The sequence below is a fragment of the Nicotiana attenuata genome, unplaced genomic scaffold (genome assembly GCF_001879085.1).
Source record: "Nicotiana attenuata strain UT unplaced genomic scaffold, NIATTr2, whole genome shotgun sequence".
Classification (NCBI taxonomy): domain Eukaryota; kingdom Viridiplantae; phylum Streptophyta; class Magnoliopsida; order Solanales; family Solanaceae; genus Nicotiana; species Nicotiana attenuata.
In genome coordinates this window covers 60,355-87,667 of record NW_017670441.1, presented here as the reverse complement: position 1 = coordinate 87,667, position 27,313 = coordinate 60,355, and the positions used below count along the sequence as shown (strand labels likewise).

General features: G+C 39.1%; 1 long non-coding RNA gene across 4 annotated transcripts; it reads left to right on the top strand.

Moving 5' to 3' along the window:
• The first annotated feature begins 5,551 nt into the window (after positions 1–5,551).
• LOC109239464 lies at positions 5,552–26,476 on the top strand. 4 transcript variants are annotated; one of them, XR_002069899.1, is made up of 5 exons: positions 5,552–5,607; positions 5,735–9,372; positions 10,366–10,469; positions 24,830–25,467; positions 25,738–26,476. It is a non-coding gene; the product is annotated as an uncharacterized LOC109239464 (long non-coding RNA). The 4 variants fall into 4 exon arrangements; XR_002069901.1 differs by having other exon boundaries at positions 5,559–9,372; positions 25,279–25,467; XR_002069898.1 differs by having other exon boundaries at positions 5,559–9,372.
• The last annotated feature ends 837 nt before the right edge of the window (positions 26,477–27,313 follow it).

The window sequence follows — 27,313 nt, the reverse complement described above, 5'->3', positions numbered from 1 at the left end:
GCACGTGCTCACATAATCAAAATCTCATAGTTAATATTTATGTTATTGATAAGAAAACGAAATTAGTAAAATATAAATTATTTTTTTTTACAAGTCTTCCTCATACAAAATTCTCATAACAACGATGTATATAAAATTTCATCTAATTGATCTAGCATTCCATATCTGATGAGCTATTTCATCTCTTAGATTGCACATATATTGTTTGTCAACATCAGTCGGGCCTCGTCCAAGTTCTTCGTCATCTGAATCTGAATCAATATCATCCAAATTATGGGAATCTTCTATTTCCTCTTCCATGTGCTCTTCAAAATATGCATCTTCCCAGTTCCACTTACGAATAAAATTGTGAAGTATAATGACCCTACCTGTCGTTTTGAGCATTGGCACTCCGCTCGGTTGTTTGAGGGCATAAAATAGCTCCGTATAGTGATTTTGGACTTAGGAACGTGTTCGAAAATCATTTGGAAGTCTGTAGTTTAATTAGGCTTAAAATGGCTAAAACAGAAATTTAAGTTTAGAAGTTTGACCGGGGAGTTGACTTTTTGATATCGGGATCAAAATCCAATTCCGGAAATTGGAATAGCTCCATTATGTCATTTATGACTTGTGTGCAAATTTTGGGGTCAATCGGACATGATTTGGTAGGTTTCGGCATCGATTGTAGAAGTTTGAGGTTTCAAGTTCATTAAGCTTGAATTGGTATGCGATTCATGTTTTTGTTGTTGTTTGATGTGATTCAAGGGATCGAATAAGTTTGTATAGTGTTTTTAGGACTTGATGGTACCTTTGGTTGAGGTCCCGAGGGCCTCAGGTGTGTTCGGAGGTGAGTTTTGAGCGAGTCCGGGCATTTCGGCACTCTAATATTGTTCTGGTACTTTTGGTAGTGCGGACCACACATTTTGGAGTGCTGAGGCGAAGGAGAGGTGCGGGCCACACATAAAAGTGCGGACCGCAACATAAATATGCGGACCTCAAAGGGGAGTGCGGACCGCACAATTTTATGTGCATCCGCACATCAGAGAATTCTGCAGATCCGCTAGTCCGACTTCGAAAGCTTATATCTTTTGATGCACAAGGAATTTGGAGATGATTTAAAAACGAAAGTTGTAGACCTTCGTGTCTAGTTTTCATAGAAGTAAAGAAGTCATCATTTGGACACTTATAGAGAAAGTTATGGTCAAAATACTGAAGTTTGGTACGGAGGAAACTGTGGTGTGCGGCCGCACGATTTTTGTGTGACCGCAGGATTTGGGCAGTGTGCGGCCGCACTTGCATTTGTGCGGACCGCACAGTGAAGTTCAGAGGAAGTGCTATATAAGCAAGGCTTAGGGTTTTATTTCACATTTTGGACCTTGGGAGCTCGGTTTGTGGCGATTTTTCGTGAGATTTCCGGGGTAAGTGATTCTAACTCGGATTTGATTAATATACATGAATATATCATTGTCTTCATCATTCGATTAGTATTTTGAGATGGAAATTTAGGGAAAATTGTAGAAATTTCATAAAACGAATTTTTGAGATTTGAATACCGATTTGGAGTCGGATTTGAGTGAAACTAGTATGGTTGGACTTGTAATTGAATGGGTTGTTGGATTTTGTGAGTTTTGTCGGGTTCCGAGGTGCGGGCCCCAGGTGTGATTTTGGGCCAGATTTGGGATTTGACTTAGGATTCGATCCTTATCATTTGAAATTATTTCCTTGGGCTTTATCTGATGTATTTGAGTTGCTTTTGGCTAGTCTTGAGCCGTTCGGTGGTCGCTACGCGCGTGATGGAATTCTTCGAGCATCGTTTGGCTTGCTCAGCGTCGGAATTGGCTTGTTTAGGATAAGTAACTCTTTTAAACTTAGTGCTAAGGGTGTGAAACCCCGAATTACGTGCTATGTGATTGATGTTGAGGTGACGCACATGCTAGGTGACGGGCGTGTGGGCGTGCACCCTGTGAATTGTGGCTCTATTGTTTCTAGGGCACTGAATAGTGGCCCTATTTTTGTTGATATCTATGTTTTCTCCATGTGATAAAGTAATTGAGCTGCACATCATGCTAGATATCATGTTTAGGCTTTATGCTGATATTGTTGTGACCCATAGTGGTCGTTTCTTGATGTCATCTCGTTGATTTCACTGATATTTCGTACTCAGTCACATTCATGCATTCATATCATATCTCAGTCTCAGTTGTTACTTATTGATACATCATATCATTGTTCCAGGTTAATTTTTATGACATTGTGAGCCCGTGGGTAAGACTGGAGAGATTGATGACTGAGTGAGGCCAAGAGCCTGATTATGAGTGACAATTATGGGATCGGACTGCACACCGCAACGGTTATTTTGATTTATCATAGCGCTTGGGTTGAAGGAGCCCCTCCAGAGTCTGTAAAACACCCCTAGTGAGCGCGGATGATATTATTGAGGGATGGATTTCCCAGGACATGGATTTGTTCGGAGTATTTGATATCTGGAGATGGATTTCTCCACAGGGTTCGATTGCCCTTTTTCCTCAATACTGGGTGACTTATGGTCAATTTTGTATATGTTTCGGGATGGATTTCCTTGGGTCGCATGGGCCATATACAGTACTGAGTGGTGAGCATTTATATATACCTGGAGATGGATCTTCTCCATGGGACCGAAATGGCCTTCCTCGGTACTGAGTGACTGATGATCAGTGATGTATATATTCCGGGATGGATCTTCCCTGGGCCATACGAGCCATATACAGAGTACCGAGTGGTTGAGCATTTATGAGTGGAGAGTGTGAGCACATGTTTCATCTCTTGGATACATGGTATTTGCATGGATACATGACATACATGCATAGAGATGTATTTTCCTCATACTGTACGGTATCACGTCGTTCATGATTTTCGTTTACACACATTGATATATGGGCATAAGGAAGTATTTCACACTTGTTATTTGGAAAGAAAATGAAACATCTTATTTGTTTTGGAAATGATTTTGGGAAAAATTTCTGTTTTCAAACTATCTCATATTTTCTTTCGAAGATTTCGGTAAAGGATTTGGGTTTTTCACTGATATTCTTGAAAAAAGGGGCTATTTTTTGAAAAACTATGAAAAGGCTGAACATGTTATCTCTGAGCTACTTCTTTGTCTACTTGCTTACATTGTTATGAATTGCTATTGGTTATTGGTGTTGGACCCGACCTTGTTCCATCTCGTCACTAGTTTCAACCTAAGGTTAGGTTTGTTACTTATTGAATACGTGGGGTCGGTTGTACTCATACTACACTTCCTGCACATTGCGTGCAGATTTCGGATGCCGATATTGCCGTGCATGGCGGGAGCTGGATTTGAAGGTGTACCTACGTCCCTATTGTTGCTGCCTCTTGTTCATGGTAGCCTTAGTTTATAAAACTCTGTTTATGTACTATTCAAACAGAAGATGTATTTACTTCATACAACTTTGTAAACTCTACTCTTAGAAGCTCATGATTTGTACTACCAGTCCTTGGAAAATGTAATAGATCCAAATATTTTCTTTTGTCTAATTGTCTTATTAATATTATTGGAATTGGATAGTTATTAGTTGGCTTACCTAGCAGGTTGGGTTAGGTGCCATCACGACGAGTGGATTTTGGATCGTGATAGATTGGTATTAGAGCTTTAGGTTCATAGGTTCTACAAGTCATGAGCAAATGTCTAGTAGAATCTTGCGGATCGGTATGATGACGTCCATACCTATCATCGAGAGGCTACAGGGCATTTAGGATATACTTTCCATCTTTCTTTCCTTATCGTGCGGCATGGATTTAGCTTGAAGCCTAACTCTTTGAATTCCTTCCACGCATTCGTATGCGCACATGAGCGCTCGGTATCAGCTGTGCATCGACGACTTGTGATTCCATGGAAGAGGTGCGAGATGTGATTTCGGTATGCTGATGATGGGCCAGTATGGAGGACTTGAGGCCAGGTTTTGACTGTAACTTGAGCACGGATTTTAATATATAATAATTTAATACTACTATACATATAAATATTTATCATATAGTGAAAATTATTTATATATTAATCTGAAAAAATATTTATTTATCTATGTAATTATAATTGTACAATCAAACATGACACATGTAAATACTGAAATTACGTCAACAAACAAATTACGGACAAATAGGCCATTGTAATTATAATACTATGTAATTAGCAGGATGGATAAGGAATATACTTTTTGCTTCGCCCCCCTTGGTCGGCCATGACAAGAGCAAAAGAACTTGGAAATTGGAATTTGGACATTGCGCTATTTATATAAACAGCCAAAACCCTTACTAATTTTAGCCCGGAAAGGGAGAATGAGAAGGCATCAGAGAGAAAAATGGGATTTTCAGTAAAGGGTGGTTGCCCTCTCTCTGGTTTATGTCCATGGTTTCTCCATTCTTGAAAAACCAACAACCCTTTGAAAAAAAAAACAAGAAAAGGAAAATAGCACAAATAGCCATTCTCGTCAACAGAAAAGTTTTCTCCGTCAATTTGGTTCTTGACTCTATATATCAGCCAAAACCTCTTGAATCTCTAGAAAAAAGGAGCTATTATGCTCTTCCTTTTTCTGCTTCTGCTGATTTTGCACAAGTACCCGCTTTTATGTCCCTTTGTATTTACAAGGTGACAACTGATTTGCACAAATAGGATACTGAAATTGGCTGTGATGATGATTTGCTTCTTTCTTTCTGGGCTATATCTATTTTACATGCGTTGAGAAAAAAACCGACCCGTATCTTGGCGGGGCGACCCGTGTATGGCAATAATTTGCAAACCGGTGTCTTGCAGCCATGGCGTGTGTCTGCTTTCTCTTTGCATGTTCATGGGATATACAGCAAAATCTGAGCCCTAGATACCCATTTTGGGTTCTTTAGTTTTTTTTTTTTTTTTTTTGCAGATGCAGTTTCCCATCAATTTTTTAGCTCAAAAGTTGAGGCACTTGGAGAAAAAGAAAAATGATTTTTAGCTCAAAAAATTAGGCAATTGAAGAAAAAAATGCACTTTTTGGCTAAAAAATTGAGGCAATTGGAGAAAAATGGGATTTTTAGCTCAAAAAATGAGGTAATTGGAGGCAAAATGAGATTTTTAGCTTAAAAGCGAGCTAATTGAAGAAAAATGGGGGGGGGGAGGGGGGGTTTAGCTAAAAAAATGAGGAACATCTCCAGCATGCCTATGATTGCTAGTTACTATCAGCTCTAACCAACAACCCTTTTTGTATGGGAAAAAGTTCCAAATTTGCCCCTCAACTAGCAAAATGTTCTACTTTGAGAAAATCCGACCCGTATCTTGGCAGGGCAAACCGTGTGCGGTAATAATTTGCAAACCGGTGTCTGCAGCCATGGCATGTGTCTGCTTTCTCTTTGCATGTTCATACGGGAGAAATTAAAAAATAGCCAGATTTTATAGTGGTAATCGAAAAATAGCCAATAATCGAAATTTAGCCATTTTGGCTATTTTTCAATTACCAGTCCGAAAATTGGCTAGCCCGTGCTATTTTATACTGAGCAAAATCTGAGCCCCGTGCTATTTTATATAGAGCAAAATCTGAGCCCTAATTCTTTTAGCTCAAAGAATGAGGCAATCGAAGAAAAATGGGATTCTTCTAGGTACTTGACAATTTCTGCCATGCCTACGATTTCTAATTTGCTCAATCAACAGCAATATTTGCATGTGTGTGTATTGTATGTCTCTTTTTGTCTCTCTATCTGTGACTACTTTGCTCCTGCGTTTTAGGCAAAGCATAGATAAGAGAGGGACTTTCCAAGATTCGAACACAGGACCTCTTGTTTGGTGAAACCCATGTCATTTTCTTCTTAGCATCGCTCAAAAAATGAGGTATGAGAGAGAATTGTGGTATATGCATTTAAAAATTGGATCTTTTTTGTATAGCCATGTTGTTGCTGCTGCTGCTGGAATTGCTTCTGTTTGTGCTGTTTGCTGTTATTGCTGCTGTTGGGCTGTTTTACGAACCAAACAGCAAGGGATCAATGTAACAAGGGAGAAGTTAAGGCTGTGATGGTAATGCTAAGGAGGGGGTCTTCCCTTGTCCTAAGTATGGTTTTCTGATATACTCACAAAGATGCCTCGATTGAAACATCATGGCATGGTAACCCCGAGAGGTTGCAGCCATGGCGGGGTAACCTGGAGAGATTGTAGGGTACATGATGCGCATCTCTATATGTTTTTTATTAGAAAATATCGAAGCTGCGTCTGTACTGTGGCAGGGTACTATTCTTCCACTAGACCACTTGTCCTTCTTAACATGATGCGCATGTATATTGTCCGGAAACTAGGGGTATCAATGGTTCGGTTTGGCCAGTTATTTTACAATGAGATCCATATTTTTGGGAGGTTCAAAAGAATTAGAGAACTATAACATGAACCAGAAGGTCAAATGAAAATGGCAAAAATCTCAATGGTTCAAGTCTGAGGCTGCTGGGTTCAGAGAGTTGTGGGGAGTTGTTTGAGTGGTTGTCCCTCTCTGTCATTCCTAGCAGCCAATGATCACTCAATATCTCCCAATTTCGGACCACCCTTTAGCAAAATAAGTTCGACGAGCCAGTGAAGATTTTCACTCTTTACTCATCAGATGGTTGAGCTTTGCTATATCTTGGCGTGGCGCTTTTGGTTGGTCTTGAGATATGGGAGCTATTTGATTTCCGTGTCTCACAAAGGCTTCCCATTAAGCTTGCAGCCATGGCAGAGTTTAGCTTATGCTTGAGAAGAGGCTAATCTTAGCTGCCCAAGTATCTGTATGTTTTCAAAGAAGGAGGCTTTTTATGGAAGTCGAGAAAGGTTGAGATTTTCTAAGGGTGGTTAGTCTCTTCCTCTGAAGTTCAGTATAGCCGATGAATTTTCCAGTACTATTGTTACAAAGATAAAGATTAACAGCCCTATCATCAGCTAATGCCAATTATGCTCTTGATGATGATGACGACGACGACGATAACCATGGTTATGGCAAGCAAACAACAAACAACAACAAACCCAGTTAATCCCTCGTGTGGTGTCTTGGGAGGAGTGTATACGCAGACCTTACCCCTACCTGGTGAAGGTAGATAGGCATGGTTATTGCAATAAGGAAAATACATATTCTGCCCCCTAAGCTTGTCCCGGAGAACCTGAATCCTTAACCCTGAACTTTGTGATGAGGCTATGATGATATTCTCCCGGAAGCTTGAAAATCAGATTTTTGAGCTGATTCGTATCTTGGCTAGGCAAAGGCAGGGAATTTGTGAGGTAGGTTCTTATGTGCTTCTCACGAAGGCATCTGCTTTTTGCAGCCATGTCGGATTAGCCCTTCTTTTATGATAGCAGTACTAAGTACGCCTTGCGTTCCAATTTATGTGAACTGAAAATGTCCAAATTGCTATTGAAAAGTTTCTATCTTTCCAAAGAGGCAGTGATATTATTGTTATCCTGAGCTGAAATTGGAGGCATGGAGAAAACCGACTCGTATCTTGGCAGGGCATACCGGGATCATGCAACTGATTCATTTTGCAGCCATGGCGTTGTTGTCTTCTCTTTGCCCCATTTTACACAGATCTGAGCCTCAACCCTCAGTAGGAAGAATGAGGCATCAAAGAGAGAAATGGGATTTTCAGTAAAGGGTGGTTGCCCCCTCTCTGCCGTGTCCCTGATTTCTTCATTCAATAAAGCAACAACCCTTTGGGAAAAAAGAAAAGAAACGTAAAATGTTTCTGCTTCTTCTGCTACAACAGCTGATTGCACAAATAGCCGATTTTATGACCCCTTATATTTGCGAAGGTGACAACTGATTTGCACAAATAGGATTACTGAAATGGACTATGATGATCGTTTGCTTCTTCCTGGGTTATCTACTTTTACATATGTTGAGAAAGATCTGACCCGTATCTTGGCAGGGCAACCTGTGTATGGCAATCATTTGCAAACCAGTGTCTGCAGCCACAGCCACAGTGTGGTCCCTTTCTCTTTGCATGTTCATAGAATTACAGCAAAATATGAGCCCTAAAGGCCCAATTGGGTTCTTCCGTTTTTTCTTGAACACCCATTTCAGACGCAGTTCAAAAAACGAGGCAATTGGAGAAAAAAGGGGATTTTTTGAGGGTGTTTGACCATCTCCATCATGCCTATGATTTCTTTTTTACTTTTAGCTCTAACCAACAGCCCTTTTTGTATGTGAAAGAGGTCCATATTTACACCTGTACTACATGAAATGGTCTACTTTTGCGCTCCACTTAATAGTTGAGGGCTAATTTTGCACCTGTGTACTTTTTCTTCTCAGGTATCAATACATGATTTCAATCCAAAAAGCACTTTGCTTGCTCAGTGAATGTAGTTGATAGATTGACATATAAATAGAAAAAAATGAGGCTCTGATCATAAAGATAGTGCTTTTATCCATACATATCATGAGAAAATGTCCAAATTGATCCTTTATGAGGCAGTGATGATCTTTCAATCTATCCTCCTGATTTAGTAATTGAGCATAGACAGTACCTGAACTGTATCTTGGCAGGGCAATGTCCCAGATGCATGTGATAAATTGTAACATGCAACTGAGGGTATTTGCAGCCATGGCGTGGCCGGACTTTCTCAGTTTGAGCGTAAATACAGCTCTGAGCCTCAGTTATTAAAAAAAAAATTAGAGCGTTATAAGATGAAGCAGAGGGGGAAATAAGAATGGCAAAAATCTCATTAGTTTAAGTCTGAGGCTGCTGGATTCAGAGAGTTGTGGGGAGTTCTTTGAGTGGTTGCCCCTCTTTGTTATTCTTAGCAGATCACTGAAAGTTTCCTAATTTCAGAACACTCTTTAGTGAAGAAGTTCAAATAAGGCAGTGAAGATTTTCATTCTTTACTCATCAGATGGTTGAGCTTTGCTATTTCTTGGCGTGGCAGCTTTTGGGGTCTTGTGAGATATAGGAGCTATTTTGGTTTCCGTGTCTCACAAAGGCTTCTTAAGCTTGCAGCCATGGCGGGGTTTAGCTTATGACTGAGAAAAGGCGAATCTGAGCCCCTCCCAAATGTCTGATTGTGTTCAACGAATGAGGCTTTTTATGGAACTCGGAGAAAGGTTGAGATTTTCTAGGGGTGGTTACTCTCTTCCTCTGAAGTTCAGTATATCCAATGAATTATCTTATACTTTTGTAATGAAGAGAGATCACCAGCCCTTTCATCAGCAGAATGGCGATTATGGTGACGACGATAGCCATGGTTATGGTAATAATAAGGGAAAATACATATTTTGCTCCCTACACTTGTTCGGAAAAACCCAAATCCTAAACCCTGAACTTTGTGAATGAGGCTATGGTGATATTCCAGGAAGCTTGAAAGTTGGAGTTTATAGCTGATTCATATCTTGGTTAGGCAAAGGCAGCAGTATCTGTGAGGTGGGTTCTCACGTGCTCTCTCACAAAGGCGTATGCTTTTTGCAGTCATGGTGGATTAGTTTTTTTTTCGTCTGGTAGATCGAATCTGAGCCTCTTTTCTGTGCTATGTTTGTTCTACAATGGGTGGTCTGTTTCTTTTGTTCTTTTTATGCTCATGTTGTATAATATTGGTCTGAGATGCCGTCTACGTGGAGTTACATGATTTATGAACGGAATGACATGTTCAGTGAGGATTCATATAGTTGACCCAGCTTGTCTGGGATTGAGAGGTTGTTGCCGTGTTCCTTTCATATTCATGTTCGACGCTGCTTTTGCAAAATATCAGGAACAATCCCAGTTTCAAATAAAAACTGTTATGTGTTTCTCTGCACAGTTTGGAAGAGTGAAATTATTAGGTACCGATGTGAAACAAGTCCAAAGGGAATGGAAGTGAATATTACGAATTCATAACTGTCTTTAACCAGTTTGATATTGAAGCTAGTTGCTGATTTTATCTACACAATTTTTCAAACTTTCATGCCTTATTTCCATCTTGAAAATCCCATGTTTTTGAGGCAGTGAAGATTATGTATAATGAAAATGAAAAGTGAAAAATATTAGAGTTGGTTCCTGGCCTGGTGTGGCAAGACCAGTCGGAAGGTCTTTCTTATAAGGCAACTGATGGTTGCAGCCATGGCAATGTTAACTTTGCTATTTCCTTTGATTAAATAGGCTAAAATGTGAGTCTTATCCTCCACTTGGTTTATTTATATTTTCTTTTTTGACAAGTCTTTCTGGAGATAATTCTAGACTAGAAAATATTTTCGTGGTCTTTGGTCTATTATTTTGAATTCAGGTGCTTCTTTATCCTGAGTGGTTACTGGTTAGTTAAAGATTGGAGGGAGTTATGGTTTCTCAAATTGACCAGGATTTGTTTTTGTGCAGTGCTAAATTGCAACTTGCTCAGTGTTTTTCGTTTCTAATTTCATTTTCTTTTGGTAATTTTTATCCCAGTTAAACAGTAGTTTCTAGGGGCCCTGCTTTACCAGGCTGGGGCAACTCTTTACCAAAAACAGAGGTCTCCGCAAAGTCGTGAATGAAGGGAATATCTTATCGAGGTAATCATATTTCTTTAAGTAAATATGCTCAATTCAAGTTTAAGCTAATGCTCCTTAATTTATCTTTTTTTAAATCAAGTGTATGTATGCTCCTTAATTTCTCTTGAACTCTTAGATGAGATTGTTCACCAATTTAAGAACGAAACTTATGCAGCTGCTGGCTTAACCTGTGTAAAGTCGAATTCCAACTCCATAAAGATAATATCAAGCAGTTCAATGATCATTTAGGAACTAAGATTCTGTTTGTGGTGACCTTTCATGCCTAGTCAAAACTTAGATTTAGATTCAGCACAGAACTATTGTCTCATATTGTTATTGAAGAGCCAAATATAAAGTGGTCATGGAGCTGACCTTTCTAAGATTCTGATAATTTGAGATGCACTATGACACCAACTAAGAATAACAGCATTTTCCACTATGAGTGACTCGTTTGGAAAGACTTAATGCAAACTCATGAGTATAAAGGCTATTTTTGGAGTCCCTCGGTTGCATAAAGACTTTTGAACTTTCTCTTTCATTTTCGTTCTCTTTTCCCAACCACTCCCTCGTTAGAAGCTGGTAGTTTTTATCTTCTTTGGTGATGCATGGCCCTGGCTTTTCCGGGAACTTTTCTATTAAACCGGAAGTCGAGTAGATTAAAACTAGTTAAAACACACAAAACACCGTTCACTGTTTGGATCTGGACTCCAAAATCTGCTTCATTAGTCCTTTAAGTATTTGTCTGCTATCTTTTGTACATGCATACATGTATATTTGTGTGTGTGTGTGGTGGTGGGGGTGGGGGGGGGGTTGTTTGATTTTCTTGAAGAATTCTGAATTACTTTGGCTTGTCTTTTTTTTTTTTTTCTTTTTGTCCAAATTAGTGAATTATAAATTGACTTTTAGTTCTACATAATAATGAAGTAAGGGGTCGTTTGGGTTAGAAAGTAGTGCAGGGGTTAGTTATTGAATTATTGTTGGATATTTTGATTGATATATTTCAAATTAGTATACAGATAGGTGAAAGTTTATGGTAAACCTACTTTCTCAATTCCTTCAGCCCTAAAAGACCGAGGTATCCTTAATACATTGGGCAAAAGTAGAAAAACCAAGACCAACTAGCGCTCAAGTTAATAGCATTGTACGAGTCTTCCACACAAGATGTGTAGGTTTGACTGTTTATTGTTTCTTTGGTTCTCCATTCTCAAAAAAATTGAAACAATACTGTCTCAATTTTTTTTAAAATATGTGATGATTTTTATAATATTTTTACATGGTTTTTATATATATGTTTGTTGAATTTTATAGATTGTGTAGCAGAATCCTCGTAGTTACCAAAAAAGAAGAATGAGACGCCAGAGAGAGATGGGATTTTCTGTAGGGTGGTCCCCTCTCTGCTATGTTTTCTCCATCCGTGAAACAAACCTTTGGGAAAAAGAAAAACAAGAAAAGGAAAATGATAAACCTCAACAACACCCCTTCAGTATTTACCTCTGTCAAAAAACTGCTACGCTCGTTCTTTCTCTGCTTCTGCTGCTACCACTGCTATCTATGATAACAGCAGCCCTAGAACTTTATACCTGGTGTCATTTCTACATTGATCTTCACAGATCACCTGAAAATGGGCTGTGATGATGATTGCTTCTTTCTGGGCTATCTAGTTTGTTGCTTTGAGAAAATCCGACCCGTATCTTGGCGGGGTGATTTGGTATGGCATCATATGCAAACCGGTGTCTGCAGCCATGGTGTGTGTCGCTTTCTCTCTGCATGTTCATATACAGCAAAATCTGAGCCCTGTAAATTCTCTCTGATAGTTTAGTGTGTTTTACTTCACAAAAATGGAGGTTGAGCTATGAGGAATGAGGTAAACAGAGAGAAAAGGGATTTTCTCAAATGTTTGGAGGACACTAATCACTGAGCCGTACTTTAAGATGCCAAGAATAGCCAAAATTCCCAAAAAATTCTTGTTAGCCAATTTTATCTTTCTATCGATGAGCTTTCCTTCTATTGTTCTTCTTTATCGCCGGTTCGACTTGTTGAGGATGTACAAAAACTTGATTGGCCTTCAAATGGTAAACCATCGAGTTTCAGAATCTGTTGATGTTGTAATGGCTTGTCTCTTATTGGGGTTCATAATTGTCCTATAAACACCTCATACTTTTGCTATGGGAACCCCTCCACAAGAGAATCAATAGTAGTTCCCCATCCAAAATTTTCATCGGAGTAATTTTGTACTTGTGGATTGCGATATGACTCAACTAGTGATGACTATAAGATCAATCGCACAGCACACAGTGAAATTCTCGTGCTGAAAAGTGGTTCCTGGAGAAAAATTGATGAACATCCTACTGGCATTTACCATGTGTTGTCTTATATGGACTCTTTGGCATTTGTACATGGAGCATTTCATTGTCTTGCTTTGTCACTGAATAATTCTGTGGTTTCATTTAGTATTTCAAATGAGGTGTACAGAGAGATAAGAGGGATTGTGCATTTGTGCTTGATTTTAAACAAAGTGGCGTTTCAATTTTGGGAAGAATGTTGTGTGGTTATTCTACTTATAACCATCAGAGGAAGGACACTTTTAAGTTATGGGTAATGAAAGATTATGGTGTCGAAATCTTGGAATAATTTGTTTAATATAGAAGGTCTGTCTTTTCTGCCATACAGAAATATAGATTTTGGATGTTGAAGTGCTACTCTGTTGCGAACTTTTGAAACATTTTGGTTCTGTATTGAGGACATCCACAGGATCTTCTGAATTATGGCCTCGATGTGTACCGTTCAGAATGGATTCGTTCATAAGAAAGCTTGATCTCTCCAAAATTAATTACTTAGTATTTACTTGTGTACGATCGAGACACTTTTTTGGGTAATAATATTACAACCAATTTTTGGTTAAAAAAAAAGAAAGAAAAGGAAATGGCACGAGCTAGCCACTTTCAATGGTGCTAATGCCACAACTGATGTTGATTAATCTTCGCGGATCACCTGAAAATGGGCTGTGATGATGATTGCTTCTTTCTGGGCTATCTAGTTTATTGCTTTGAGAAAATCCCACCAGTATCTTGGCGGGGCGACCTGGTATAGCATTATATGCAACCCGGTGTCTGCAGCCATGGCATGTATTGCTTTCTCTTTGCATGTTCATACACAGTAAAATCTGAGCTCTATAAATTCTCTTTTACAAAATCAGAGTGTTTTAACTCACAAAAATGGATCCCAGTATGAGGAATGAAGCCAACAGAGAGAAGGGAATTCTTGCCGGGTGGTTGCCCCCTCTACTTGGCCTATGATTTTCTCAATCTACTAAACCAACAACCCTCTTTATAAGTACTACTACTACTACTACTACTAGTTTCTGAATCATAAATTCTGATTTCTCTGAGCTTTACCAAACATCCTCGGATCCTAGCTTTTGTTTGTCAAATATTGGCCAAACGGGCTCTATGGAAAGGTTACCATTTCTCAAAAGAGGCAGTGGTGATATTGCTAATCTGGGATGATATTCGGGGCATAATAACAATTCGAACTATTTCTTGGCAGGGCAAACCCGGATGGTTTGTGATTGAGGCTTCTCTGTCACATGCAACCGGTTCTTTTGCAGCCATAGCGTAGTCACCTTCTCTTTGCCCCATTTTAAGCAAATCTGGGCCTCAATTGTCTCCCATATCTTACTTTGGGTGTATTTGATTTGGCGAAGCCCTCGTATATTTTAGCTCAAAAAGGAAGGAGGAGGAATCAGAGAGGGGATTTCTTAAAAGGGTGGTTGCCCCTCTCTGCTATGTCCCGTGATTTCTCCATTCATAAAACCAACAGCCCTTTGAGAAAAAAAGAACAAGAAAAGGAATATGATAAACCATTCCAACAACACCCCTTGAGTATGTACTTCTCTAAAAAGGGCTTTGCTCTTCTTTTCTCTGCTTCTGCTGATTTACACAAATATCCACTTTTATGGATTTGTATTTGGAATCCACGACTGATGCTGATCTTCATAGATCCTGAAAATTTCACCGGACGTCCCTTTTGAGAGAAGGGTTTTAAATAATGATCCTATATGTGCAAATCTCCCTCGCAGATCACCTGAAGTGGGCTATGATTATTGCTTCTTTCGGGGAGTCTTTTGCACAGCTGAGAATTGGCCCAGAAGGAAGAATGAGGCCAATAGAGAGAAAATGGATTTCTTCGAGGGTGGTTGCCCTCTCTGGCTGGCCTATGATTTCCCCACCAACCAAACCAACAACCCTCTTCCTTTTTTTTCCCAGTTGGTATATTTGTGACATTACATAGCTTTTTAAGCAAAAGAGAGAGGATTCTGGGGCTGTGATGATACTGTCTTTTCTTCTTTCAAGAGCTAATCAATTGGTCAAGAGAAGTAAAGGGACCCGTATCTTGGCGGGGCAACCCGGATGGCAAGTGATCTTTGTGTCATGCAACCGGTATTTGCAGTCATGGCGATGTCTTCATTCTCTTGTCCTATCAACAGATCTGAGCCTCCATTACTCTTATAGCTTGTTCGGATGGTTGTTACCCAGTGTATTGTATTGTTATTTTAAAAGGGCGTCTTTGGTATGATGGAAAACATCAGTATTTGGTTACTAATGTACAACTCTGAGAAGAAGAAAGTTCGTCAGGTGAGAGCTGAGAATTTTCTAAAAAAAAGGTTGGGCCGCAAAGAGAAATGAGGCTAACAGAGTGAAGGGATTTTCTGTTAAGGGTGGTTGCCCTTCTCTGTTGTGCCAATCATTTTCTGTAGCTACTAAACCAACAGCCCTTGTTCATGAAATGCAGAGAAACATCATATGCTTTTTCAGTGTACAGCTTAAGCCATGGACCTCCGTGTATGTGTGTTTCTTTTTCCTCCTTTGGAATAATTTTACAAAAGAGGCAGTGATGATAATATTCTTTCACTTTCTGGGCTAAACAAATTGGACATTGTGGACAATCCGTATCTTGGCCTGGCAAATCCCTTGTTGTGCATGCAACTGGTGATTTTGCAGCCATGGCGTAGTTGCCTTCACTTTGTCCGAGCAAAATGCAGTATCTGAGCCTCAAATTTCTGGAAATCGAACTCGGGATGTTTGGTGCTTTGAAAAATGTGGTATGCGTGTAACAGATAGATCTTTTGTATATACCCTTGTTGTTTTTGTTGCTGTTACTCTGTTGCTTTGAGCCGAGGGTCTATCGGAAACAGCCTCTCTAGCTCCACGAGGTAGGGGTAAGGTCTGTGTACACACTACCCTCCCCAAACTCCACTTCTGGGATTACACTGGGTTTATTATTGTAGTTTTTGTTGGTATATTTGTGAAATTTTCCCATAAAAGAAGGCAAATATCTGTGCCTTTGATGCAATGTTGATAGCAGAAGTAGTAGTACTCCCTCTGTTCCAATTTATGTGCCTTTGAAACTATCCAAATTTCTATGGAAAAGTTTCCGTCTCTCCAGAGAGGCAGTTTTGATATTTGCTAATCTGGGCTAAAATTTGGGGCATGGAGAAAAACAGACTTGTATCTTGGCAGGCAAACCCGGATCAGGCAACTGGTTTTGCAGCCATGGCGTTTTCATCTTCTCTTTACCCCATTTTACACATATCTGAGCCTGAACTACCGATGAGTCATTGTGGAATTTGCAGGATTTGAACCAAATGGGAACCCATTTCATTTTAGCTCAAAAAATGAGGCAACGGAGAAAAATGAGGATTTGTTTAAAGGTGGTTGACCATCTCCAATATGCCAATGATTTCTCCTTTGCTCTAACCAACAGCCCTTTTAGAGTATGTATGTCGGCGAAGTGCACATATAACCGTTTTTAGGACTCCTATTTGAAGAATAGCCGAAGTTTTAACCAACAGCCCTTAATGAGGCTCAGCCCAATATGAAGAATGAGGCCAACAGGGAGAAAAGGGAATTCTTCCTATGAATTCTCCATCAACCAAACCAAACAACCCTCTGCAAATGTGACGCTGATAACAGTAATACTATTCAATGTTCTGATATTTCTGAGCTAGCTTAGACCAAATGTTTTTGGTCCAAAACATCCACAGATCTGAAATTTCCACTTGTTTTAAGAAATTTTTTGAAGTTCTCCAAACAGGCTCTTATTTAAAAGTTCCCGTTTTTGGAAAGAGGCAGTGATAATATTGATCGTCTGGTCTGATATTCGGCGCATATTGATAATACAACCTGTATCTTGGCACGACAAACCTAGATGGTTTGTGATTAAGTCTTTTCTTTCATGTGCAACCGGTTCTTTTGCAGCCATGACGTTGTCGTCTTCTGTTTGCCCCATTCTTTTTGCTGATCTGAGCCTCAATTTCCAACTAGTCCCTCTGGACGTTCCGAGACGCAAATTCAGGACCTCTTTGGTGGAAACCCATGTCATTTTCTTCTTAATATCGTCTCATAGAATGAGGCATGTTGTTGTTGTTGTTGCTGCTGCTGCATTTTCTTCTGTTAACTTTGTTCTTATCAACCAAACAATAAGAAATCAATTTAAGAACAGGGAGAGTTTAAGGCTGTGATTATAATGTTGCTTCGAGCAATTTGGTTTGGGCATTGAGATGGTAAGAGCCATATCATGGGGTGGGGTGGGGGGGGGGTAGCCTAGAGAGGTTGCAGGCTGCAATCATGGCGGTTTCTGATTAACTCAATGCCTGATAAATTGAAATCTGAGCCTTGTTATATTGAGAAAAAAAATCTGAGTTGTCCTTAATGTATTGGGATCTGACTATTTTGGTTCTTGATATATACGCCTTAACAGAAATGGTCCTTTATGTTTGAAAAGGTTGAACAGTTTTAGTCCAAAACCCTTAGACTGAAAGAAGACACCAAAGCACCTGTTAAGTGTCTTTTCTCCTATTCTTGCAGCCATTGGGCTGTTTTATGAACCAAACAGGGTTCTTTCACTCTTTTCCCCTATCTGCTACCTCATCTTCTCCACTGGCTTTTGATGCCAGTCATTTAGTCACCTCCTCTCTCTCTCTGCCATCTTTTTTCTTCTCATATATAGAAAGGATAAAGATTAAATTGAAGAAAAGGAAATAGTTGAAATTGGTATTGTACAACTACAAGCTCTCTATGGACTAAGATAATCAATCAATTAATAAGGTGTCCTAGTGTGGTCTCTCTTGGGAGATGTGCTAACTATATTTCTCTCTCCTCTTCTCCAATCCGATTAACTTTTCCGGCGAGATTCTAAAGCTATTTCTGGTCTCCTTACTTCAATTATTCTTTCTTTCTTTTCTACTTCTTCTCTTGCCATTAGTTTCTTTCCCTTCTTTCGATCTTATTGCAATCACTGAGTAACTTAAGCCTAGCTATACGGCGACGAGAAAGGTGATTGTTATAAAGCTGATTGAGTCTTCATGGCAAGGAATGCTTTCTTTTTTGTGGGAGGTAAATCTTTTGAAATTAGGGGAAATGGAGACAATTGGTACGAGATTATTGAGAGAAGGAGGAATTTTGTTAACAGATTAACTGTTGATAGGATCAATCTTCTGGAGGTTTGCAAATACCTTAAACTTGCTTCAATTGGGAAATGAAATATTGTTAGAAAGTGGAAGATTGAGGATCAGTTGTATTTGTACTGTATCTTTCAAAATTTTAATGTGTATGGAAGATATATCAGAATAGTGTCACAAAAAGGAAAGAAGAAGTCAACCATAATCATTCCAGAAATTGACGTTGATGCAGGATGGGCTGATGTTGCTGAGAAGATGATAAAGTTTTTGGAGAAAGAAGTAAGCCAAAACAAAAATTGCAATCAGGTGCCGCAAAAGAATGAAAGCTATGCAGAGATTGCTGAAATCAAAAGCTGGCCCAAGGATGAAGTTAAAGTAGTAGAAGGTGTCAGAAAAGAACAGAATGTGATCGTCATTGACAAAAGTTCCTTGAAGTCTAGGGTGGAGTATCTGCAAAGATGCCTGGTTGGGTATTTTGGAAGTGTAAACTCGACCATTCCCAGTAAGAGTGAGGTCTTAAGGTGGGCTGAAAAATCATGGAAGATTCCGGCAGGGGTTAAAGTTAAAGAGTTAAATGGAGTCCTCTTTTTATTTGAATTTCCTTCAAGAAAGGAAGAATTAAAATGGGTGGCTGGTCTCTTAATCACTGCAAACTACATTTGGAATGGTGGTCGCCGGTGAGTCTGTGTCATTGGAAAAATTGGTGCCCCAATTACATCTGGATTAAACTTCTGGGCTTCCCAACCCATCTATGGTCAGATAATATCTTTCGAACGATAGGGGAGAAGCTGGGTGGATTCATTGAAATGGATGAAGATACCAGAGAAAGAAAGCACATGAGATGGGCCAGAATCTGTGTTCGATATTCAGATGTCAGAGTACCAGCAAATATAGAATTAGTAGTGGATGATTTAGTGTTCATTGTCCCAGTATTGGTGGAATCTAATGCTTGGGTTGAAAAAATTGATCGGAAAATTGTTGGAGATTGCCGGCGAGACTGGGAATATGAACAGGCAGCGCAATTATGGCAGCAGAAGAAGCCGCAGGTTCCCAATGGAGAATTTTCATTAATAGCAGGCACGCGTGGCAAGCGTGACAGCTGGCATAATAAGCGAGATGTTGGAAACTTGCAAAGGGACCAAAGAATAAATGGAGATCCTCGTAGAGCAAACCCTAGAATAAATATGAAGAAGTCTGATAGTGAACATGTTGCTCTAAGTCATAATATGAAAAAGGATTTTAAAGGAAAAGGCTCATATATTGATAAAATACAGAGGCCCAAAAAAGTTGCTCAGATTTACAGGCCCATTAAGAAGCCCAATCCTGGAAATGGTGATAAAATAGGAGATGTTGGACAAAAGGAGGGTCCAGTTAAAATAGGTGGTGCATCTGAATTATCTATGGGCCCTATTAATACAAGCCCATTGAGTGTATTAAGTCCAAGTGTTCAGACAGGACTGATTATTAATCAGAAAGAACAGGAGACCCGACCCAGTTGCTCTTATAAAGTGAATATATGTCTTCCTGATCCCCCGTTCTTGAGGAACCGCTTCTCTCTTCTGAGCCCTAATCAATTTGCAATTGTACCAGCAGAGTGCAGCAGTTGTCAAGAATTTTTTGAAGAGATTGAAGAGATGACAGAAAACATAGAGGGGAGTACAACAACAAAAGAACATCCAATAGAGCCAAACTTGGAGATGATTGTTCAAGAGTCTTCTGGTCCTGTAATTAATTTTTTTGATGATGGTGAAATTCCATATAATGAAGTGGAAAGTATACATGCAGTTGATTCTCCTTCTCAGATATTAATGCTTCCTTGGTACGAAAATGGCCCATGCAATATCCAGGAGAGACTAAACTTCACTGATGCTTCTCGCTGGGTGAAATCGAACATGCTAAAGTTATGTCGTCAATTGGTTGTCAAGGCGGATGATCAGGAGAATGATTTGCTGAACCTTCTCATGAGAATTGGAAGGAGTAGATTAGCAAGACCTAAGCCACAAAACAAAAGCCCATCTTCACATAAGAGGAATCAACGGGAAATAGAGGGTTTGAAGAATTTTGGGGTTAATTATGGGGATAAGCCAGAAAGCAGAGATCGAGGAAGGAAGGCCATTACAAATAGAAGATGAAGATTAAAATCTTATGCTGGAATGTCAGAGGGTTGAACGAGGCAGAAAGAAGGAGGCTAGTGAAGTCACTGATAAAAAAGTGGAACACTGATATTGTTTGTTTGAGCGAGACAAAACTAAAGCAGTGCAATTGTTCTTTAACGAGGCAGGCTGGGGGAGGTAGATGGACAGACTGGTTAGAGCTTAAAGCAAGAGGAAATAGTGGTGGAATCTTACTTATGTGGGATAAAAGGAGATGGAGTTGTAATGAGAAATTGGTGGGGGAGTATTCAGCAAGTGTTTTTTTGGAAGATAAAAATTCTGATTTTAAATTTTCTTTCTCTGGGGTATATGGGCCTTGTGATAGAAAGAGGAGGAAAGAACTATGGAAAGAACTTGGGGCAGTTGCAGGGTTAGAAGATTGGCCTTGGGTAGTTGGAGGCGATTTTAATATCACAAGGTTTGAGGAAGAAAGAACTGGAAGGGCAAAAAATACTAGGGCTATGAGAGATTTCTCAAGGTTCATTGATGATATGGAGTTAATTGATCTTCCTTTACATGGTGGGCAGTACACGTGGTTCAAAGGCAATAATGAACATTCAGCCTCAAGAATAGATAGATTTTTAATTTCAAGTCAATGGGATAATTCCTTCAAAGCTATTAAACAAAGCGTGCTACCTAGGGTGGAATCAGACCATTGTCCAATACTATTGGAGTGTGGGGAATGGGAGAGAAGTAAAGGGTATTTCAAGTTCGAAAATATGTGGTTTGAACATGTTAATTTTATAAGCACAGTGGAGAAATGGTGGAATTCGTATGAATTTCAAGGAAGACCGGATGTGGTTCTAGCAAAAAAGCTTAGAAAGTTAAAAGAAGATTTAAAGAAGTGGAACAAAGAAACTTTTGGGCACCTGGGAACAAGAAAAGACCAGATCTTGCATCAATTGGAGATGGAGCAGCAAAATGATAATCATGATAGTAATACAGAGGAAGAAGAACCTGCTAAAAATGCATTAATAAATGAGTTGCATCACATAGCTAAGGTAGAAGAGATACATTGGAGGCAAAAATCCAGATTTTTATGGATTAAGCAAGGGGATAAGAACACAAAATTTTTTCACAAAATAGCAAATTCAAATAGGAGATATAATTGGATTGATAAGCTAGAAATAGATGGGGACTTCACAGATGACAAAAATTTGATTAGAAACCACATACTTGAGTTCTATAAAGATCTTTTTTCAGAAAAAGAGAGACTGGAGACCTTCATGGAATTGTTCAGAACTTGCTAGCATCAGTGACCAAGAGAAAGAGTGGTTGGAGAGACCTTTTGATGAAATAGAGGTAACTAGAGTAGNCTTGATGCCAAAGAGAAAGGGGCTGCCAACATCAAGGAATTCAGACCTATTAGTTTGCTTGGGAGTATATACAAGTTGATAGCTAAAGTCCTTACTGAGAGAATGAAGTTGGTGATTGACAAGTTGGTCTCTGAGAATCAGAATGCCTTTTTGAAAGGTAGACAAATTGCAGATGCATCACTGTTGGCAAATGAATGTATAAACTACTACCGGAAAAGAAAATTGCCTGGTATGGTGTTCAAATTGTACTTAGAAAAGGCCTATGATCATGTCAATTGGCCTTGTCTGCTGAAGTTGCTAGAAAAGATGAATTTTGGGGGTAAGTGGATTCAATGGATAAACTTTTGTGTCTCCACTACAAAGTTCTCAATACTAATCAATGGTAGTCCGGTAGGTTATTTTAGTTCTCGAAGAGGTTTAAGGCAAGGAGACCCTCTGTCTCCCTACTTGTTTCTTCTAGTAATGGAGGTGTTGAGTCAGATGATTAAAACTGCTGTGAGAAGTGGATGGATAAAAGGCTTTAAAATGGAGGGTCATTCAGGAAATAGTATAGAAATTTCTCATAGTCTTTATGCTGATGATACCTTGTTGATGTGTGAGGCTGATAGAAATCAAGTGATGCACTTGAGGGTGGTTCTGTTGGCATTTGAAGCTGTGACGGGATTAAAAATAAACCTGGCCAAGAGTTCAATGTTTTCTTTGAATGCTGACAGTGATATTAATATGTTAGCTGATATCATGGGTTGCAAGGTTGAAAAGTTTCCTACTACCTATTTGGGGTTGCCTTTAGGTGCGAAATTCAAGGACAAATCAGTGTGGAATGGTGTAATTGACAAGTGTGAAAAAAAGTTGGCTCCTTGGAAGCAGCAATACTTATCACTTGGGGGCAGATTGACATTAGTAAACAGTGTTCTTGATGGAATACCAACCTATCTAATGTCTCTGATTCCTATACCAGCTAGTTTGGAAAAGAAAATTGATAAAATTAGGAAGAAATTTTTGTGGGAAGGTGATACAGAAAGGAGAAAATATCATTTAGTAAAGTGGAGCATTGTGACAAAACATAAGAAAGAAGGGGTCTGGGAGTTAGAAATCTTAGAGCTCACAATCAAAGCTTGCTATGCAAATGGCTATGGAGGTTAAACGATGGGAAAAAAGCTCCCTGGAAAGCAGTGGTGGAGGTGATATATGGAAAAGAGGGCTTCTTTGCACCTAAAACAGTAAAAACTCCATATGGGGTAGCTGTTTGGAGACAGATTTGTAACCTATGGGAGAAATTTAACATGTATGTTGGCTTGAGGGTGGGCAACGGGAAAAAAATCAGACTTTGGGAAGATAATTGGGATGGTTCTGGTCTGCTGAAAATTCAATTTCCCAACCTGTACAGATTGGCCAATAATCCAAAAATCCTCTTAGCTGATATATTTACTGATACAGGTTGGGACTTCCAGTTCAGAAGGAATCTCTTCGACAAAGAAATGCATGAGGTTGATATATTTATTCAGAAGATGCAATCAGTGGTGTTATCGCCAGAAAAAGAAGACAGCCTACTCTGGAAAGCTAGTAAAAAAGGTTTTTTTACTGTTAGTTCACTCTACAAAATACTAAATGCTACCTAGCCGGTGCAAGCACAAAAGTGGCCTTGGAAGATGGTTTGGAAGACTACAGTCCCAACAAAAGTAGCATGTTTTGGTTGGCTAGTAGCACATGAAGCATGTCTGACTCAAGAAAATTTGATGAGAAGGGGTTGTATAATGTGCAGCAGGTGTTACTTGTGTGAGAAAGCTTGTGAATCCGTGGACCATCTTTTTTTGCATTGTGAATTTACTTGGCAGGTGTGGTCCATGTTCACGGCTAACTTTGGCATCCTTTGGGCAAGTCCTAAGAAATTCAGGAATATATTAGAGTGTTGGGAACCTGCATGTCCAGAAGCATCCTTAAAGAAGTTTTGGAGAGATATTCCTCTTAGCATAGCTTGGACGATATGGAAAGAAAGAAATAATAGGTGTTTTGAAGGCAAGAAGGAGCAACTGCAATATGTGAAATACAGTTGTTTACATTATTTGTACTATTGGAAAGATGGAAATGTTATGAATTTTCATGATATGCTGGACATGCTAGACCGCTTAGGATTTTAATGTTTTTAAGCCAGCAGTATCCTTGTATTTTTACAGTATCAGCTTGATACTGTTTTTAATAAAATCTTCACCTTATCAAAAAAAAAATGAACCAAACAGCAAGAGATCAATGTAAGGACTTATGCTGTGATTGTAATGCCTTTTTCTTTTTTGAGCAATTTGGGTTAGGCGTTGAGATGATAACAGCCATATCTTGGCGGGGTAAAGTGGGAAAGTTGCAGCAATGGCAGTTTCTGATTAAACCCAATACCTGATTCAATTGAAATCTGAGCCACTTATGTACATGATGCTCATGTATATTGTCTTTATACTACATACCTATATACATGCATGCAGGCATACATACATTTATACATATCATGAGGATATGTCCAAAATGGTCCCTTCTTGAGGCAGTGATGATCTTTAAATCTATCCTTCTGAGCCAGTAATTGGGCATCTTGAAATGAGGATTCTTCCTGATATGACCCAGATGCATGTATTTTCTTACATGCAACCTGGGGGTATTGCAGCCATGGCGTGGCTGGACTTTCTTTGCCTGAACATGAATAAGATCTGAGCCTCAGTTGTCCCCTATATCTCTATTTGACATGGAGGAAACTGTTTCAGCAAATAGATGAAGCAAAAGGTGAAACAAAAATGGCAAAAGTTTCATTAGTTTAAGTCCGAGGCTGCTGGATTGAGAGAGTTGCGGGGAGTTTTGTGAGTGGTTGCCCCTCTCTGTCATTCGTAGCACCCAATGATCCACTCAAAATTTCCCAATTTCAAACCACTCTTTAGCAAAATAAGTTCACTTAGGCAGTGAAGATTTTCATTCTTTACTCATCAGATGGTTGACCTGAGCTTTGCTATATCTTGGGGTGGCATCTCTTTGGTGGTCTTGTGGATATTGAAGCTATTTTTTTGTTTCTGTGTCTTGCAAAGGCTTCTTAAGCTTGCAGCCACGGCGGGGTTTAGCTTATGTCTGAGAAAAGGCAAATCTGAGCCTCCCAAATATCTTTTTTGTGTTCAAAGAACGAGGATTTTTATGGAACTCGGAGGAAGGTTGAGATTTGTTAAGGGTGGGTACTCTCTTTCTCTGAAGTTCAATTTAGCCAATGAATTTTCCTATACTTTTAGTTATAAAGAGAAAGTTTAACAGCCCTTCAAGAGAAAATTTATATGTTGCCCCCTAAATTTGTCCAGAAAAACACGAAACCTAAACCCTAAAGATTGTGAATGAGGCTGTGATGATATTCTCCAGCTTTAAAACCAGATTGGCTGAGCCTTTTTCTTTCATTCTTTGAATGTTCGTGTTCGTTCTTCTGCATATCAGGAAGAATCCTCATTTCAGAAGATATGAAACGAGTCCAGAGAGAAAGGAAGTGAATATTGAGGATTCATATACTGTCTTATAACCAGGGGTACTATTGAAGCTAGTTGTTGCTGCAGTTATCTACACAATATTCAAATTTTCATGCCTTTGTTTCAATCTTGAATACTTGAAGTTTCAGAGGCAGTGAAGATTATATACAATGAAAATGAAAAGTGAAGAAGATTAGAGTTGATTCATGGCCTGGCTTGGTGAGTCCAATCGGAAGGTCTTTTTTATAAGGCAACCGTAGATTGTGCAGTCATGGCAGTGTTAACTCTGCTCTTTTTTCCTTTTCTTTTTTTGATTAAATAGGCGAAAATCTGAGCCTCATTCTTAACGTAGTTTATGTACACTTTTACTAGTCTTTCTGGAAATAGATTTTGATTACCTTCATTATGGAACCACTGAAGTCAACAGCTTTGGCTTCCAACTCTAAATCCTAAAGAGAAATAGGGTTTCTGGGTTGAGTACAAGCATTTGTTATATTGCCAGTTCGAGTGGCTTTCAACGATCTTGATAAGGAGCTTGAGTTTTCTCCTTCGGACTTAAAATTCAGTCTTGATTGGGTTGATGGAAATTGGATCTGCCCGCATGAAAAGGTAATAAATTTTACCTTCTCCAATTTGGTTGTGTTTATTTAAGGTCAATTTTGGCAAACTTTGAACTGCATCTTGGAATATCTTCAAACTGAATAATATGGCAGTACTACTTTATGATTAATATGTCTATGTTGTGCTTAAATTTTTGTATCGTCTTCTATAATTGAACTGCTATCGCAAAACATGTTACAGAGTAAATTTATGCAGCTATCGATATCGTTAATCAGTACTCTTGAATGCCTACTAATTTAGTTATAGATGGAATGGCAGTTTATAGGCATCCACAAATACAAGAAGGAAAAACCAGCTTATGTTGGACATCCAAAAGGGGGTTGCACGCCATATGTTGCATTGCCTCAGCTTCACTACTTGCGTGAGGCCTCAAAGATGCAATTCTGATTCTTGGCTACTGAAGTTCAGAGCTATTGCTTTGTTCTTGAATGCTATTTGCTATCAATTGCACCATGATCTTTCTTTTTCTCACCCAATAGTGTTGATTAATATGGACGATATGTCTGTTGACAAATTTTGTGCTAAATATTTTGCAATTGCTGCAGCATCCACTGGGTGATGATCATGAGGTCAACCATATGCTGAAATACGGAATGTATTGTACAGCAAACTCTATTTGTGAATGATCTTTTGTCCCGCTGGAATGTCTTTCTCATAAAAGGCAACTGATAATTGCAGCCATGGCAGTGTAAACTCTCTTCTTTCCTGCGATCAAATAGGCGAAAAATCGAAGCCTCATCTTTTACTTGGTTTATTTACATTCTTTTTTGTCAGTCTTTCTGGAAATAGTTTTAGATTAGAAATATTTGAATTAGGCTGTACACGTGTGATCTGAAACATTTTGGAGCTAGATGTTAATTTGAGACCTATATATGGTGCTCGAGTCTAGGAACATCTTTGCTGATGTTAATCTGGATGTTAAAATGATTCACTTTCAAATACAATTTTCTAAAACTAATTTGGTAAAATAATTTGCTCAAACTATTGTTTTTCTAGAGCAGCACAGTATGGCTTCTCCGTTGCCTAGTAGCTCGAATATACGTGTTCTTATATAAATGGTAGAATCTCAATTTGATGCAATTTAGTGGCAGAATAGTAGCTTACCTTTTGGAAAGAGGAATGTACTGGAAAATAAGATGGAGGAGAAGAAGAAAACCTTGACCTTAACAAAAAACTAATGGAAATCACTAAACTCATCGCTCAGGGGGTCCCTACAATTCAGTGGCTAAAACAATTTATCTTTGACACTAACATTCCCAACCCACACTCAATATTCCCAATTCCATCCTCGTATCTTTTTGTTTCTGGCATATTTGGCTAGCTAGAAATGGAAAAGTTTTCTGCGCACATTCCACTCCTCCCTCCTCATCCCCTATCCTCAATATGGCTGTAGAATACTACTACGTTACTTCCCGCCCACCGTCCTCACATGGCTCTCCATATCAAATGGCAACCCCCTCACTCCACACCTTTTAAATAAAACACCGATGGTTCCACTAGGTTGACTACAAGAAAGGACGGAGTTGGTGGGCGTAATACGTGACTCATTGGCTTTTGGGCTTTGCAGGACAATATCTAACTCATGGGAGCGTGGAATCTGAACTACTTACGTTATATCATGGTTTACAGTTGGCTTTTACTCATAGATACAAACCTCTCGAAGTGAATTTAGACGTCCAGGGAATTATAACTATTTGTACAGACGTCACATCCTTTGTATACTAATCTCATAAATGATTCAAGGTTTCTGCTCGTGCACTTGGATGATCCAGATATGCTTTACACCTGCAGGGAACAAAATTAAGTCAGCCAAAGTTTGGTAGCCAAATGGATA